This window comes from Asterias amurensis, chromosome 14 (genome assembly GCF_032118995.1).
Source record: "Asterias amurensis chromosome 14, ASM3211899v1".
In the NCBI taxonomy this organism is placed as follows: Eukaryota; Metazoa; Echinodermata; class Asteroidea; order Forcipulatida; family Asteriidae; genus Asterias; species Asterias amurensis.
The window spans coordinates 8,303,195-8,320,599 of NC_092661.1; the positions used below are offsets into that span (position 1 = coordinate 8,303,195).

Sequence of the window (17,405 nt, forward strand, 5' to 3'; positions counted from 1 at the left end):
CATAGTTTTCGAGAAAGAAGTAATTTTCCACAAATTTGATTTCGAGACCTCTTTAGAACTTGAGGTCTCGAAATCAACCATCTAAACACACACAACTTCGCGTGAAAAGGGTGTTTTCTTCTTTCATTATTATCTCGCAATCTCGATGACCGATTGAGCTAAAATTTTCACAGGTTAGTTATTTTATGCATATGTTGAGATACACCAACTGTGAAGGCTAGTCCTTGACAATTACCAATAGTGTCTACTGCCTTTAAATATTGTTTTAAATTCCATGAGATACATAAAAAAATTGTAAATAATCATCTTGCATATTGTATCACCCCTGCGGTATAAAAGAATCGTCCAAGTGCGTCGAAAGCTTCATGGCGGATATTACCGTTCGTTACTAAATTCAGGTAAAAAAAAACACTTTTTTTTTTACAATTAAAAACACAATTTTTTCAACAGTTTGAAATGATTTAGGTGCATAGGACTCTTGTGCATATATTTGACTTATGTTCAAATGTTCTGTTAAAGTGCATTGAAAAATTGTTGTTGTGAGGTTGTCGGTATTTAGTGCGACTGTTTTATTACAATTAGGCCTAGCCTACTTAACTTACTCATTTTATTTACTGTGGAAACAATAAATAAACCGTGAATGAATATTAATATTATATGACAAGAAGAAAAACACAAAAACAAACTAACAAATAAACAACAGACAAACATTGAAGCAAACAAACCAACAAACATTTTAACAAATTCCAAAACTGATCATTCATGCTATTAACCCCGAGTTGTCGTGAGGCAGTCCTACTACTTGCCGTCAATTCGCCGACTTGCCGTCAACTGGCCGTCAACTCATTTTCGTGCCGTCAACTCATTAAATTTACATGAAAAATTTATAAATGGGGCACGGAAGTGATAAGTCTGGGCTAAATTACATATTTCCCATGGTTTTCGGTAAAAATTCATTCACAAAAACGACTTTGTGTTGATAAAAAAAAGGACCAATCATTGACATCTTGGGCCAAGACTAATCCATGTGAAAAAGCAAGATGGCGGCCGACAGTTTTGCAGCTTCGAGATAATTTTTTCAAGAGAAAAAAACTCAATTTTTATTCCGAAATATGACCTTAAACTTACGCGAATTCTCTTTGAGTAGGCAGTTTCATCAAGTTGATTTCACGTGTACCAAAACACACACACACACAGCCCCGAAAAAAAAGAACGAAATCTATTAAATCATAACTCACATTTTGTACAACTCACAACTATGAGACTTGACAGCAGGCAGGAGCATTCTCTCCTCGTGCTTACATTTCAAAAAATTTTGAAATCGGATGAATAGTTTCGGAGATATTGTAAAAAATAGAGAGCAATGACAGAAACCGGATGCTTGGCCTCGCGTGCAGCGCCCATTCGTTTGTGCATGACGTCACCTTTGAACCCCGTGGACAACGGATTTCGGAAATCTTCGGAAAGCGCCGAAGAGCCTCGAAGACGTTTTTTTGCGATGAGGGAGCACATGTTTACACAAAATGAGATAACGATTACATCATCGTGTAGTCGATAAATTGGTACATCTAGTCGCATAGCTTTTACCATGAAAACCTCTTTTTGTCGGCGTTTTCCGTTTTTTAATTTTGAATCAAGATTTTTTCCAGAGATAATTATCAAAATTGAATGCGACTTTGTCAGTGCTAATTCCCATACTTTTAAGATTAACTTGTGAAAATTTGGTGTAATTTGATTAATGTATTCTTCTACCTCCGAGAGGTTTTGTTCAACCATGTCTTGCAAAGTTGTCCTAAATACGCACGAATGGATGTACGTCGCACAGTCTGCAAACCTCCCCATTGGTAGAGGGCGCTCGTCATATAGTGCGCCCTCTTTTGCCATAGGCTGTGCGTTAAACTTGGCCGTGGCCGATATGAAGAAAAACATAACAATTGAACTTGAACACAGGTACGTTTTTTGCACGATCCACGCTCATTAAAGACGGTATATCTCTGCAACCAAACATCCGATTTCAAAATCTTAAATTGATTTTTACTCCTTATAATACACCTTAACAGACCACATCTTGTCAGAGAAAAAATCACCTGCATTTAACTTCACTGAAACTGCCTACTTTGAGCTGACACTGCCTACTTTGAGCTGACACTTTACAGTTCTATGCTTCTTTTGTGGATTTTAAATGTATTGGATGAGTTGACGGCGAGTTGACGGCGAGTTGACGGCAAGTAGTAGGACCCTCGTGAGGGGTCGTGAGTTGTCGGTATTTAGTGCGACCGATCTTCGGCAATAAGGTTTATCGCGATTCAGAAACACAATGCATTGTGGGAAGGAATGAGGGGCAGTTTCTATGCAGTTTCTACGACTCGCGCACGCAACGCCTATACCTTTGTGTGGGTTCAACAGCGTCCTCTCTTGATATTTTGCTATTCGCGATAAACCATAAATTGGTTGGGGCTAGACCCAGTAACTGGGGCGCTGTACTCCTTTTCAACAATTTTTGACTTTATCCGTCGTACTAGCGCCCCAGGGAATGGCACAGAATTTTAACGAATACCCAGTTTTTCGCGACACCCAGCCACAAAAAATGCCTCAAAATGACAAAAAGACCAAACAAACTAGCTCAAAAATCGCCTACTCTATTCTCGATACGTCTAGGATGTAACATCAGGCATTTAATTGTACTCACGATCATTTTTTAAACTCCAAATCGAAGATTTATAACTCCGCATCGTGGAGCGATTGACAAGTCTGCGATTTTCGGATGTGTATGGTAACGAAACAAGGCGTCGCGTTGTGGGTGGATGTCCATCAACGGCTGTTTAATGCTACACTTGTTACAGGCGTTGCAGCGAATGCTATACATTGTACACGGGGATGGGTACAGGCGCTGCAGCTAGTGAGTGCCCACGTGTGTTCAATCATGGTCAACGTAACTTACACGGTGCCGGGTTGTTGGAAAATTATCAGAAAGGGGGTGAAAGGTTCTCAGAAAGGGAATATTGTCTGAAAGAGGGGATTTTTCTGGTCTGAAGTCTGCTGGATGAAGCTGGATGGTTCTGGATGAAGTCTGCTGGTCTGGATTTTTCTGGTCATCGCCCCCCCCCCCCCCAAAAAAAAAAGGAAAAAACGAAAAAAAGGGGAAAAAAGATGATAAATAAATAAAAAAAAATTCTACAGTGACACTGGCAGCACTTAACATTATAAGAAGCAATTTAACCATGCACAAAAATCGTAGGCCTAGATGAAGTACAGCGGTTTTTATTTATTTATCATATTTTTCCCCTTTTTTTGGGGGGGGGGGGGCGATGACCAGAAAAATCCCCTCTTTCAGACAATATTCCCTTTCTGAAAACCTTTCACCCCCTTTCTGATAATTTTCCAACAACCCGGCACCGTGTAAGTTACGTTGACCATGATTGAACGCACGTGGGCACTCGCTAGCTGCAGCGCCTGTACCCATCCCCGTGCACAATGTATAGCATTCGCTGCAACGCCTGTAACAAGTGTAGCATTAAACAGCCGTTGATGGACATCCACCCACAACGCGACGCCTTGTTTCGTTACCATACACATCCGAAAATCGCAGACTTGTCAATCGCTCCACGATGCGGAGTTAAAAATCATCGATTTGGAGTTTAAAAAATGATCGTGAGTACAATTAAATGCCTGATGTTACATCCTAGACGTATCGAGAATAGAGTAGGCGATTTTTGAGCTAGTTTGTTTGGTCTTTTTGTCATTTTGAGGCATTTTTTGTGGCTGGGTGTCGCGAAAAACTGGGTATTCGTTAAAATTCTGTGCCATTCCCTGGGGCGCTAGTACGACAGATAAAGTCAAAAATTGTTGAAAAGGAGTACAGCGCCCCAGTTACTGGGTCTAGGTTGGGGCTTTAAGTTATACAGTCATTTGACCAGTTCGGGATCATTGACCAGTTCGGGATCACTTCAACTTTGCAATAACCAAATAGTTATATCACTTCTCATTATTACCAATTTCTGTTGATAAATGTGAAGATTAACACCCATTAAACCAACAAACCCAAAATAAGGTGCCAAACATCATCAGCAAATAAATTATGGCTGTTTTCCTGAAGGTTGTCTGCGAAATTTATCATTTTTTGGTGTAAAAATGTTGGTTGAAAAACACTGTTAAAACTTCTTACCTTTAGAATTGGAGTGCCGGGGCAAAAAATATTTATGTAAAATGATAAAAATGTGTAAAAAAACATTCCTGTAAATACTGTGCAGACACCTTGTTTTTTTGAGGAGACGAAGTTACCAAAATCTTCTTTAGGGGGGCAACTTACCCTTGACCAGTTCGGGATCACTCAACATCTCATTGCGTCAAATGGTGCCGCACTAACTTACTAAGTATGGTAAAATCATACTACTGCAGTAGAAAGTTTATTCAGATGATTTTGAGTAACATTACTTCAACAAATTCTTTTAGATTTTTTTTTTTTGAGAAATTTAAACTTGGAGGGGTCGATAATGCTTTTTAGGTTCGCTTCACTTTTTCATTTGCCTTTGCTGTTGTTTTGTGGTTTTGTCACTGGGTTTTTGCGCTGCTATTGAAGACACTTGCATGACATTCACTAAACAAATGAAGTCCAAGTCCATGCCAACACACCTCTGAAGTTTTGTTTCCTTGAGAGACAGTTTTATGAATGGGAGTATGGGTTTGCAATAAAGGGCACTCTACTGATTCAGAATAGATTCAACTGATCCTGAACTGGTCAAACAGGTGACAATACTTTTCTTAAAGCCTCTTCAAAAGAACTAACCTTTTTTTGTCAGTGAATACTTGGTGAGTTTTATGTCATGTTTAGGTAAACTGATAAACTTTTTTGTTTAAGATATCAAAGAAATTGCAACAAAAAACAATGTGAATTCAAAAAGTGATCCAGAACTGGTCAAACGACTGTACCAAACCATGGAGAGACGAATTCAACTGTAAACTGTGCATGGTTGTAAACTATGGTTCAGCTTCATATATATCCATCTATTTGGTTATTAGTTTAATATCGGTATTTACGAATGTTTTATTTACAAAGAACAAAATCTTACTTTACCTCGGTTTTCCAGCTGCTTTGTGGTAGATGTTAGTTTCCAAACGCCAGGAGTCGATCGTTACACGTGAAAAGGATCCGAAATAACCACACTGTTAAGAACGCTTTTAGACTTGACCAAGTCCGTGCAGCATTTCTCGTGTTGCGAGTGGATGGGACCCACTGTGGCAAGTCACTTTGCCGTGCGTACAGTTTAAGAATTCATTTTATCATAGTTTGATAAAGCTCCATTGTATTTATTTGAGATTTTTAAAAATTAAAGACCACGCGAGTCCCTTTGCAGCATAGGCTACTGTGCGTGTGTAAACAACGTTCACCGCTGTGCGCACAGTTTAAGATGTCATCAACGCCACGGGTCGATAAGTAAATCGGTTTATCAATACGGTATAATTCAAATTAGACCAATCAAAGACTGTCATTACCTAAAAAAAGCATTCATGTAGCATTACTGATTTTATCATAATTTTAAAATTCTCCATTATATTTGTTTCAGATTTATGAAAATTACATTCCACGAGTCCATTTGCAGCATACTGTGCGTGTGTACTACACTGCTGTGCGTACAGTTTACAATTTCATCAACGCCACGGGTCGATTTGTAAAACGGTTTATCTATATGGTATCAATCAAATTAAACCAATCAAAGACTGCCATTCCCTAAACAAAGGATTCATGTAGCATTACTGATTTTATCATAATTTTATAAAACTCCGTTATATTTATTTCAGATTTTTTAAAAGTACACACCGCGAGTCCCTTTGTAGAATACTGTGCGCGTGTATTACACTGCTGTTCGCACAGTTTAAGATTTCATCAACGCCACGGGTCGATTTGTAAAACAGTTTATCAACACGTTATCATTCAAATTAGACCAATCAAAGACTGTCATTACCTAAACAAAGCATTCATGTAGCACTACTGATTTTATCATAATTTTATAAAGCTCCGTTATATTTATTTCAGATTTTTGAAAAGTACACACCGCGAGTCCCTTTGCAGCCTAATTTATCTGTGTACATCGCTGCTGTGCGTACAGTTTACAATTTCATCAACGCCACGGGTCGATTTGTAAAACGGTTTATCAATACGTTATCATTCAAATTAGACCAATCAAAGACTGTCATTACCTAAACAAAGCATTCATGTAGCATTACTGATTTTATTATTATTTTATAAAGCTCCGTTATATTTATTTCAGATTTCTGAAAATTACACACCACGAGTCCCTTTGCAGCATACTGTGCGCGTATATTACACCGCTGTGCGTACAGTTTAAGATTTCATCAACGCCACGGGTCGATATGTAAATCGGTTTATCAATACGGTATAATTCAAATTAGACCAATCAAAGACTGTCATTACCTAGACAAAGCATTCATGTAGCATTACTGATTTTATCATAATTTTAAAATTCTCCATTATATTTGTTTCAGATTTATGAAAATTACATTCCACGAGTCCATTTGCAGCATACTGTGCGTGTGTACTACACTGCTGTGCGTACAGTTTACAATTTCATCAACGCCACGGGTCGATTTGTAAAACGGTTTATCTATATGGTATCAATCAAATTAAACCAATCAAAGACTGCCATTCCCTAAACAAAGGATTCATGTAGCAATACTGATTTTATCATAATTTTATAAAACTCCGTTATATTTATTTCAGATTTTTTAAAAGTACACACCGCGAGTCCCTTTGTAGAATACTGTGCGCGTGTATTACACCGCTGTGCGCACAGTTTAAGATTTCATCAACGCCACGGGTCGATTTGTAAAACAGTTTATCAACACGTTATCATTCAAATTAGACCAATCAAAGACTGTCATTACCTAAACAAAGCATTCATGTAGCACTACTGATTTTATCATAATTTTATAAAGCTCCGTTATATTTATTTCAGATTTTTGAAAAGTACACACCGCGAGTCCCTTTGCAGCCTAATTTATCTGTGTACATCGCTGCTGTGCGTACAGTTTACAATTTCATCAACGCCACGGGTCGATTTGTAAAACGGTTTATCAATACGTTATCATTCAAATTAGACCAATCAAAGACTGTCATTACCTAAACAAAGCATTCATGTAGCATTACTGATTTTATTATTATTTTATAAAGCTCCGTTATATTTATTTCAGATTTCTGAAAATTACACACCACGAGTCCCTTTGCAGCATACTGTGCGCGTATATTACACCGCTGTGCGTACAGTTTAAGATTTCATCAACGCCACGGGTCGATATGTAAATCGGTTTATCAATACGGTATAATTCAAATTAGACCAATCAAAGACTGTCATTACCTAGACAAAGCATTCATGTAGCATTACTGATTTTATCATAATTTTAAAATTCTCCATTATATTTGTTTCAGATTTATGAAAATTACATTCCACGAGTCCATTTGCAGCATACTGTGCGTGTGTACTACACTGCTGTGCGTACAGTTTACAATTTCATCAACGCCACGGGTCGATTTGTAAAACGGTTTATCTATATGGTATCAATCAAATTAAACCAATCAAAGACTGCCATTCCCTAAACAAAGGATTCATGTAGCAATACTGATTTTATCATAATTTTATAAAACTCCGTTATATTTATTTCAGATTTTTTAAAAGTACACACCGCGAGTCCCTTTGTAGAATACTGTGCGCGTGTATTACACCGCTGTGCGCACAGTTTAAGATTTCATCAACGCCACGGGTCGATTTGTAAAACAGTTTATCAACACGTTATCATTCAAATTAGACCAATCAAAGACTGTCATTACCTAAACAAAGCATTCATGTAGCACTACTGATTTTATCATAATTTTATAAAGCTCCGTTATATTTATTTCAGATTTTTGAAAAGTACACACCGCGAGTCCCTTTGCAGCCTAATTTATCTGTGTACATCGCTGCTGTGCGTACAGTTTACAATTTCATCAACGCCACGGGTCGATTTGTAAAACGGTTTATCAATACGTTATCATTCAAATTAGACCAATCAAAGACTGTCATTACCTAAACAAAGCATTCATGTAGCATTACTGATTTTATTATTATTTTATAAAGCTCCGTTATATTTATTTCAGATTTCTGAAAATTACACACCACGAGTCCCTTTGCAGCATACTGTGCGCGTATATTACACCGCTGTGCGTACAGTTTAAGATTTCATCAACGCCACGGGTCGATATGTAAATCGGTTTATCAATACGGTATAATTCAAATTAGACCAATCAAAGACTGTCATTACCTAGACAAAGCATTCATGTAGCATTACTGATTTTATCATAATTTTAAAATTCTCCATTATATTTGTTTCAGATTTATGAAAATTACATTCCACGAGTCCATTTGCAGCATACTGTGCGTGTGTACTACACTGCTGTGCGTACAGTTTACAATTTCATCAACGCCACGGGTCGATTTGTAAAACGGTTTATCTATATGGTATCAATCAAATTAAACCAATCAAAGACTGCCATTACCTAAACAAAGGATTCATGTAGCAATACTGATTTTATCATAATTTTATAAAACTCCGTTATATTTATTTCAGATTTTTTAAAAGTACACACCGCGAGTCCCTTTGCAGCCTAATTTATCTGTGTACATCGCTGCTGTGCGTACAGTTTACAATTTCATCAACGCCACGGGTCGATTTGTAAAACGGTTTATCAATACGTTATCATTCAAATTAGACCAATCAAAGACTGTCATTACCTAAACAAAGCATTCATGTAGCATTACTGATTTTATTATTATTTTATAAAGCTCCGTTATATTTATTTCAGATTTCTGAAAATTACACACCACGAGTCCCTTTGCAGCATACTGTGCGCGTATATTACACCGCTGTGCGTACAGTTTAAGATTTCATCAACGCCACGGGTCGATATGTAAATCGGTTTATCAATACGGTATAATTCAAATTAGACCAATCAAAGACTGTCATTACCTAGACAAAGCATTCATGTAGCATTACTGATTTTATCATAATTTTAAAATTCTCCATTATATTTGTTTCAGATTTATGAAAATTACATTCCACGAGTCCATTTGCAGCATACTGTGCGCGTATATTACACCGCTGTGCGTACAGTTTAAGATTTCATCAACGCCACGGGTCGATTTGTAAAACGGTTTATCAATACGTTATCATTCAAATTAGACCAATCAAAGACTGCCATTACCTAAACAAAGCATTCATGTAGCATTACTGATTTTATCATAATTTTATAAAGCTCCGTTATATTTATTTCAGATTTTTGAAAATTACAAACCACGCGTCCCTTTGCAGCATACTTTATGGTGTACATCACTGCTGTGCGTACAGTCAACGATTTCATCAACGCCACGGGTCGATTTGTAAAACGGTTTATCAATACGTTATCATTCAAATTATACCATTCATAGACTGTCATTACCTAAACAAAGCATTCATGTAGCATTACTGATTTTATCATAATTTTATAAAGTTCCGTTCTATTTATTTCAGATTTTTGAAAAGTACACACCACGAGTCCCTTTGCAGCCTAGTTGCCTGTTTACACCGCTGCTGTGCGTACAGTTTACAATTTCATCAACGCCACGGGTCGATTTGTAAAACGGTTTATCAATACGTTATCGATCAAACGAAGCCAATCCAAGACTGTCATTACCTAAACAAAGCATTCATGTAGCATTACTGATTTTATCATATTTTTATAAAGATCCGTTATATTTATTTCAGATTTTTTAAAATTACAGACCACGAGTCCCTTTGCAGCATACTGTGCGTGTGTATAACACTGCTGTGTGTACAGTTTACAGTTTACGACGCCACGGGTCGATTTGTAAAACTTTTTATCAAAAGGACCCGCCCTTTGATGGTCCTTCGATTATGTCGTCCTACAACTTACACGAATGCAGAAAAAGATTGCTGGTGATGGACCGGGAGCAATGGTTTTCATGTATTCAATTTCAAGTAATGAAACAAACAACTTCACTTATATCTAAACTGAAGACACGCTTGGTTTAAAAGTTGTTTCCTTTATAATGTAAAGGCAAACACTCTTCACACCTTAGCAGTTGAACATCTGCCAAGATTTCTGTCACACAATACAAAATCAGGTCTTGGTCAGTTTCCAATACATGCCCCCCCCCCCCCCAATGAATAAATGTAGGTTTCCTCGGTCAAATTTGGCAAATGAGCAGTGGAATTAACTTTCATGCGCTGGAATTAAAGCTGTTTTGCCTCTCCAATTGTGACTGCGTTTCAAATTTAGAATTCGGCCCTTCAATTTCGTATTGAGTCGAGTTATTAAAATTCCTTTAGCACATCAATTTAGCGTATCGTCATTCTTTTTCGAGACACACAAGCTTGAAGAAGCGTCTGCGAATTTCAATGCTGCTTTGTTGAATTGTTAAATTGAATGACGCTGTCCCCGCAGCATTACAGTTTTTGACTAATCATAAAAACGAAATTACCCTTTTCAGTAGCTTTCGATTTCGCGCGAATTAGAACAGGTTGTTGATGGTTAAATTGGCTGCTAATTTGCCGAAATTGACCAAGAAAATCTATTAATAAATAAATAAATAAATAAAATAAACAAATAAAATATATAATGAGTAAGGTATAAATGGCCTTAGCTTTCGATCCAAACAGGACCTTCTTCGGAGGCATAAAGTACAAAAAGAATTAATAAATAAATTTAAAAAAGAAAAAAGAGAAACAAAATTAACACCGTATTGGCAGGGGTGTGATAGGTTGTTGACATCGAAAATAAACTAATAAAAAAATAAATAAAAATAATGTGCAAAGCGTGAAGCTTGCGAGCGCGAAAGCATCCGAATGCGAGGCATTCTTACACTAATTTTCTTTGGTTTTGAAAGCCCACAATCTGGGGTGTTTCATGTGGTTTTTATCTAAGTTAATTTTCTCATGAATTTTATCTTAGTTATAAAATCTATTAATTGGAATAAAAGAGAAAAAAAGAGGATTAATCACACCCTGGTAATGAAAATATAATAAAGACAATCAGATTTAAAAGAAAGTACGGAACAGTTGCCTATAATTTTTTCAGTCAATTTTAGGCCATCACGACAAACAAAAATAAATCGTCTGCTTATTTGACAAAATTGAGTGTCTTCACTAGTGACATTCATACTATCGCTCTAGATATATTATTTTTTACAGAGAAATCAGCAACTACCTGATTTTTCCCCCACATGTACTTATGGTAGACCCGAATAACATGTGAAAGTCGTCAATGGTAAAACTTGCAAAGTACGAGTTGTTTTAATTATAGAAAATAATTATTGGAAAACAGCGCCCTCTATTGGTCGAAACTGGAGAACTGTGCACAAACTGTACAAATGGGCAAATCACCATGCACAAAAGAATTGGGAAATTATTTAACTGTTTCGTCCAATTGAGTGCCTTGCAGTCCTTGATAGCCGGTCTGTGCTGGCTTACTCACTTACATCATAGATGAAGGACAGCCTTCCTCTATGCTTTATCAAACCAAAGTGTTTCTGTGTCGTATGTGAAAACATTACTTCATTCCCCCCTTAATTTTAATTCAATTGTTTTAATACTATCACCAACAAAACTTTCTGAACCTAATTTTGGTCATTTACTAAGTTTACGGAGCTAAGACAGGCCATTTAAATTTTAACTAAATGAAGAACTTGATATAAAAAGAGGATATTGTATGGAAGAGCCACACATTTTTATTTCTCACCGATTTTTGTTTGTTCCTTCCTTCTCTAGATGCCACTTTCTTATGATACAATATTCAAAAATCAGAAATAAACAGAATGGAGCATTATACAAATGGGATAAAATCAGTAATACTAAATAAATCCTTTGTTATCGTATTGATAAACCGTTTTACAAATCGACCCGTGGCGTTGATGAAATCTTAAACTGTGCGATAGCGGTGTTGTACACACGCACAGTGTGCTGCAAAGGGACTCGTGGTCTTTAATTTAAAAAAGAACTTAAATAAATATAATGGAGCTTTATAAAATTATGATAAAATCAGTAATGCTACATGAATGCTTTGTTTAGGTAATGACCGTCTTTGATTGGTCTAATTTGAATGATAACGTGTTGATCAATTGTTTTACAAATCGACCCGTGGCGTTGATGAAATTGTAAAATGTACGCACAGCAGTGTAGTACATGTGCACAGTATGCTGCAAATGAACTCGCGGTGTGTAATTTTCAAAAATCTGAAATAAATATAACGGAGCTTTATAAAATTATGATAAATTCAGTAATGCTACATGAATGCTTTGTTTAGGTAATGACAGTCTTTGATTGGTCTAATTTGAATGATAACGTGTTGATAAACTGTTTTACAAATCGACCCGTGGCGTTGATGAAATTGTAAAATGTACGCACAGCAGTGCAGTACACAGGCACAGTATGCTGCAAATGAACTCGTGGTGTGTAATTTTCAAAAATCATCAATAAATATAATGGAGCATTATAAAAATATGATAAAATCAGTAATGCTACATGAATGCTTTGTTTAGGTAATGACAGTCTTTGATTTGTCTAATTTGAATGATATCGTATTGATAAACCGTTTTACAAATCGACCCGTGGCGTTGATGAAATCTTAAACTGTACGCACAGCAGTGTTGTACACACGCACAGTATGCTGCAAAGGGACTCGTGGTGTGTAATTTTCAAAAATCTGAAATAAATATAATGGAGCATTATAAAAATATGATAAAATCAGTTTTGCTACATGAATGCTTTGTATAGGAAATGGCAGTCTTTGATTGGCTCCGTTTAAATGATAACGTAATGATAAACTGTTTTACAAATCGACCCGTGGCGTTGATGAAATTGTAAACTGTACACACAGCAGTGTTGTACACACGCACAGTATGCTGCAAAGGGACTCGTGGTCTTTAATTTTCAAAAATCTGAAATAAATATAACAGAGTTTTATAAAAAATATGATAAAATCAGTAATGCTACATGAATGCTTTGTTTAGGTAATGACAGTCTTTGATTGGTCTAATTTGAATGATACCGTATTGATAAACCGTTTTACAAATCGACCCGTGGCGTTGATGAAATCTTAAACTGTGCGCACAGCGGTGTTGAATACACACGCACAGTAGCCTAAGCTGCAAAGGGATTCGCGTGGTCTTTAATTTTCAAAAATCTGAAATAAATATAATGGAGCTTTATTAAATTATGATAAAATCAGCAGTGCTACATGAATGCTTTGTTTAGGTACTGACTGTCTTTGATTGGCTTCGTTTGAATGATAACGTGTTGATAAACTGTTTTACAAATCGACCCGTGGCGTTGATGAAATCTTAAACTGTGCGCACAGCAGTGTAGTACACATACAAAGTATGCTGCAAAGGGACTCGTGGTGTGTAATTTTCAAAAATCTGAAATAAATATAACGGAGCTTTATAAATTTATGATAAAATCAGTAATGCTACATGAATGCTTTGTATAGGTAATGGCAGTCTTGGATTGACTTCGTTTAAATGATAACATGTTGATAAACCGTTTTACAAATCGACCCGTGGCGTTGATGAAATCTTAAACTGTGCGCACAGCGGTGTTGAATACACACGAACAGTAGCCTATGCTGCGACAGGACTCGCTTGGTCTTTAATTTTCAAAAATCTGAAATAAATATAATGGAGCTTCATAAAATTATGATAAAATCAGTAATGCTACATGAGTCCTTTGTTTAGGTACTGGCAGTCTTTGATTGGTTTCGTTTAAACAATAACGTGTTGATAAACTGTTTTTACAAATCGACCCGTGGCGTTGATGAAATCTTAAACTGTACGCACAGCAGTGTTGTACACACGCACAGTATGCTGCAAAGGGACTCGTGGTGTGTAATTTTCAAAAATCTGAAATAAATATAATGGAGCATTATAAAAATATGATAAAATCAGTTTTGCTACATGAATGCTTTGTATAGGAAATGGCAGTCTTTGATTGGCTCCGTTTGAATGATAACGTTATGATAAACTGTTTTACAAATCGACCCGTGGCGTTGATGAAATTGTAAACTGTACACACAGCAGTGTTGTACACACGCACAGTATGCTGCAAAGGGACTCGTGGTCTTTAATTTTCAAAAATCTGAAATAAATATAACGGAGTTTTATAAAAAATATGATAAAATCAGTAATGCTACATTAATGCTTTGTTTAGGTAATGACTGTCTTTGCTTGGTCTAATTTGAATGATACCGTATTGATAAACCGTTTTACAAATCGACCCGTGGCGTTGATGAAATCTTAAACTGTACGCACAGCAGTGTTGTACACACGCACAGTATGCTGCAAAGGGACTCGTGGTGTGTAATTTTCAAAAATCTGAAATAAATATAATGGAGCATTATAAAAATATGATAAAATCAGTTTTGCTACATGAATGCTTTGTATAGGAAATGGCAGTCTTTGATTGGCTCCGTTTGAATGATAACGTTATGATAAACTGTTTTACAAATCGACCCGTGGCGTTGATGAAATTGTAAACTGTACACACAGCAGTGTTGTACACACGCACAGTATGCTGCAAAGGGACTCGTGGTCTTTAATTTTCAAAAATCTGAAATAAATATAACGGAGTTTTATAAAAAATATGATAAAATCAGTAATGCTACATTAATGCTTTGTTTAGGTAATGACTGTCTTTGCTTGGTCTAATTTGAATGATACCGTATTGATAAACCGTTTTACAAATCGACCCGTGGCGTTGATGAAATCTTAAACTGTGCGCACAGCGGTGTTGAATACACACGCACAGTAGCCTAAGCTGCAAAGGGACTCGCGTGGTCTTTAATTTTCAAAAATCTGAAATAAATATAATGGAGCTTTATTAAATTATGATAAAATCAGTAATGCTACATGAATGCTTTGTTTAGGTACTGACTGTCTTTGATTGGCTTCGTTTGAATGATAACGTGTTGATAAACTGTTTTACAAATCGACCCGTGGCGTTGATGAAATCTTAAACTGTGCGCACAGCAGTGTAGTACACATACAAAGTATGCTGCAAATGAACTCGTGGTGTGTAATTTTCAAAAATCTGAAATAAATATAAGGGAGCTTTATAAATTTATGATAAAATCAGTAATGCTACATGAATGCTTTGTATAGGTAATGGCAGTCTTGGATTGACTTCGTTTAAATGATAACATGTTGATAAACCGTTTTACAAATCGACCCGTGGCGTTGATGAAATCGTAAACTGTTCGCACAGCAGACTCGTGGTCTTTAATTTTTTTAAATCTGAAATAAATGTAATGGAGTTTTATAAAAATACGATAAAATCAGTAATGCTACAGGTATCCTTTGTATAGGGAATGGCAGTCTTTGATTGGCTTAATCTGAAAGATAACGTATTGATAAACAGTTTTTAACAAATCATCTTTTAGTTGATGAAGAGTTTGTATTCTGTGGCTACACATTGCTTTGTTGTTTATTTAAAAAATCTGGAAATATACTTTAAAAATCAGCAATACATGACCCCTTTGTATATTAATGGTTGTGAATAAAAATAAATAAAACAAATGTCTGAACTTAAGAGCGAAACTCCAAAACATCGGTGTAGCTACCATACAAAAATACACAAACAAATCTTAGGGAGAAAAAGCTCAAGGAATGGTAGCGAGTCTATGTATTGCTGCCCCGTTTTCCGACTACCGATTACATCGGATCCTTTCGAGTAGCGATCGACTCCTGGCGTTTGGAAACTAACATCTACCCTGCTTTGTAGTGAATAATCGACGGTCCCCGTCTACATCACCAAGTTGTTAGCAATCTTAAAGTAGTCTGGGTACCATACCAATATCTCGGTCTCGTTCCCGCCGACGACGACGAAGAACAAACGAGGTTGACAAATTGAGGGGGATGTGTAAAGGGCGGGGCAGGTGGGGTGGAGTCAGATGGGGGTGTAATTATAGGGGCAAAATCATTAAGTTAATTGTGGAAAGGGAGAGGTTGGGCAAGGATTTTAATCTCTCGGGAAACAAACAGTCTATCTCTGCTGAAACTTCCAATTGACAAGGGGTAAAATATCCAACAGTGAGGATAATTTGGAATCTACAAGTCAACCTGCAATTTCTTAGTCTCAAACTTTTAGAATAAAATGTTTAGACACAAATTTGCACAAGGTTTGTTCATTTATTACAATTACATTTACATTATGAGACCGCGGTGGCTGCAGAAAATTTCATTATTTTAAGTTAATTAATTAAACTTTATATTATAATTAATAACCACATTTACTGCTGAGTAAATATTAAAGTCTGACTTGAATATTTTTAAAAAATTTTTTCCTTAAAGGCAGTGGACACTATTGGTAATTGTCAAAGACCAGTCTTCTCACTTGTCGTATCTCAACATATGCATAAAAAAACAAACCCTGTGAAAATTTGAGCTCAATCGGTCATCGAACTTCCAAGTTAATAATGAAAGAAAAAATACCCTTGTCACAAGAAGTTGTGTGTGTTTAGATAGTTGATTTCGAGATTCGAAATCAAATTCGAAATTTACTTCTCTCTCGAAAACTATGGCACTTCAGAGGAAGCCATTTCTCACAATGTTTTATACCATCAACCTCTCCCCATTACTTGTCACCAAGAAAGGTTTTATGCTAATAATTTTTAAGTAAACAAAACAATAAATGATTTTTTCCCGCCTTTAATTTTCACACCCTGAAAAAAAATGCATTTTGTGGGATTTGCAAACATTCTTGAATAGATGCCTTAACTGTTTTAATTACACCATGTATCTAGTGCTCCAAAATGTGGAAAGCTGTAGGTTCACATTCAACCCAGGTTATTGTGGCTTTGTATACATGCAGTGCTCAAAGGGGCATTATAATGCCCTTGGATTCTGGGCGCGTTGAAAGGAATATGGTTAGAAAGATATCTTAAAATATTCACATAAATATCCCTTTAAATTTTGTGTTTTTTGTTGTGACAGAATAAAGTCTGCTGATTTGTAAAACCAAATTTTAGAAAAATTACAAATCATAATTAATCCAACGGTTCTTTTCAGAACCACCCCAACTCATTTAGAGATTGTTATTACATGGTGTTACCGCAAACTCTTCTATAACAAATCATAATGTTCTGCTGGTTGCGTATTTCCACAGGCAAGTTTAAGTTTTTAATCAACACTCACCTTCAAGGATAAATCTTAAAAGGCAATGTACACTATTGGTAATTACTCAAAATAATTGATAGCATAGCAGATTGCTTGGTAACAAGCAATGGAGAGCTGTTGATAGTATAAAACATTGTGAGAAACAGCTCCCTCTGAAGTAACATACTTTTGAGAAAGAAGCAATTTTCCACT

General features: G+C 36.2%; 1 protein-coding gene across 3 annotated transcripts in view; it reads right to left on the reverse strand.

The window, feature by feature from the left end:
- LOC139947000 (serine/arginine-rich splicing factor 7-like) overlaps positions 1-15,839 on the reverse strand; it is a 27,407-nt gene extending 11,568 nt beyond the window's left edge. For 2 of the 3 annotated variants that reach the window (XM_071944811.1, XM_071944809.1), the window contains exon 1: positions 5,075-5,132. The gene's annotated coding sequence lies outside the window, so the exon portion shown is untranslated. Of the gene's footprint in view, positions 1-5,074; positions 5,133-15,808 lie in introns of those variants that run through there. The other variant, XM_071944810.1, reaches the window with a different exon arrangement.
- Positions 15,840-17,405: the final 1,566 nt, after the last annotated feature.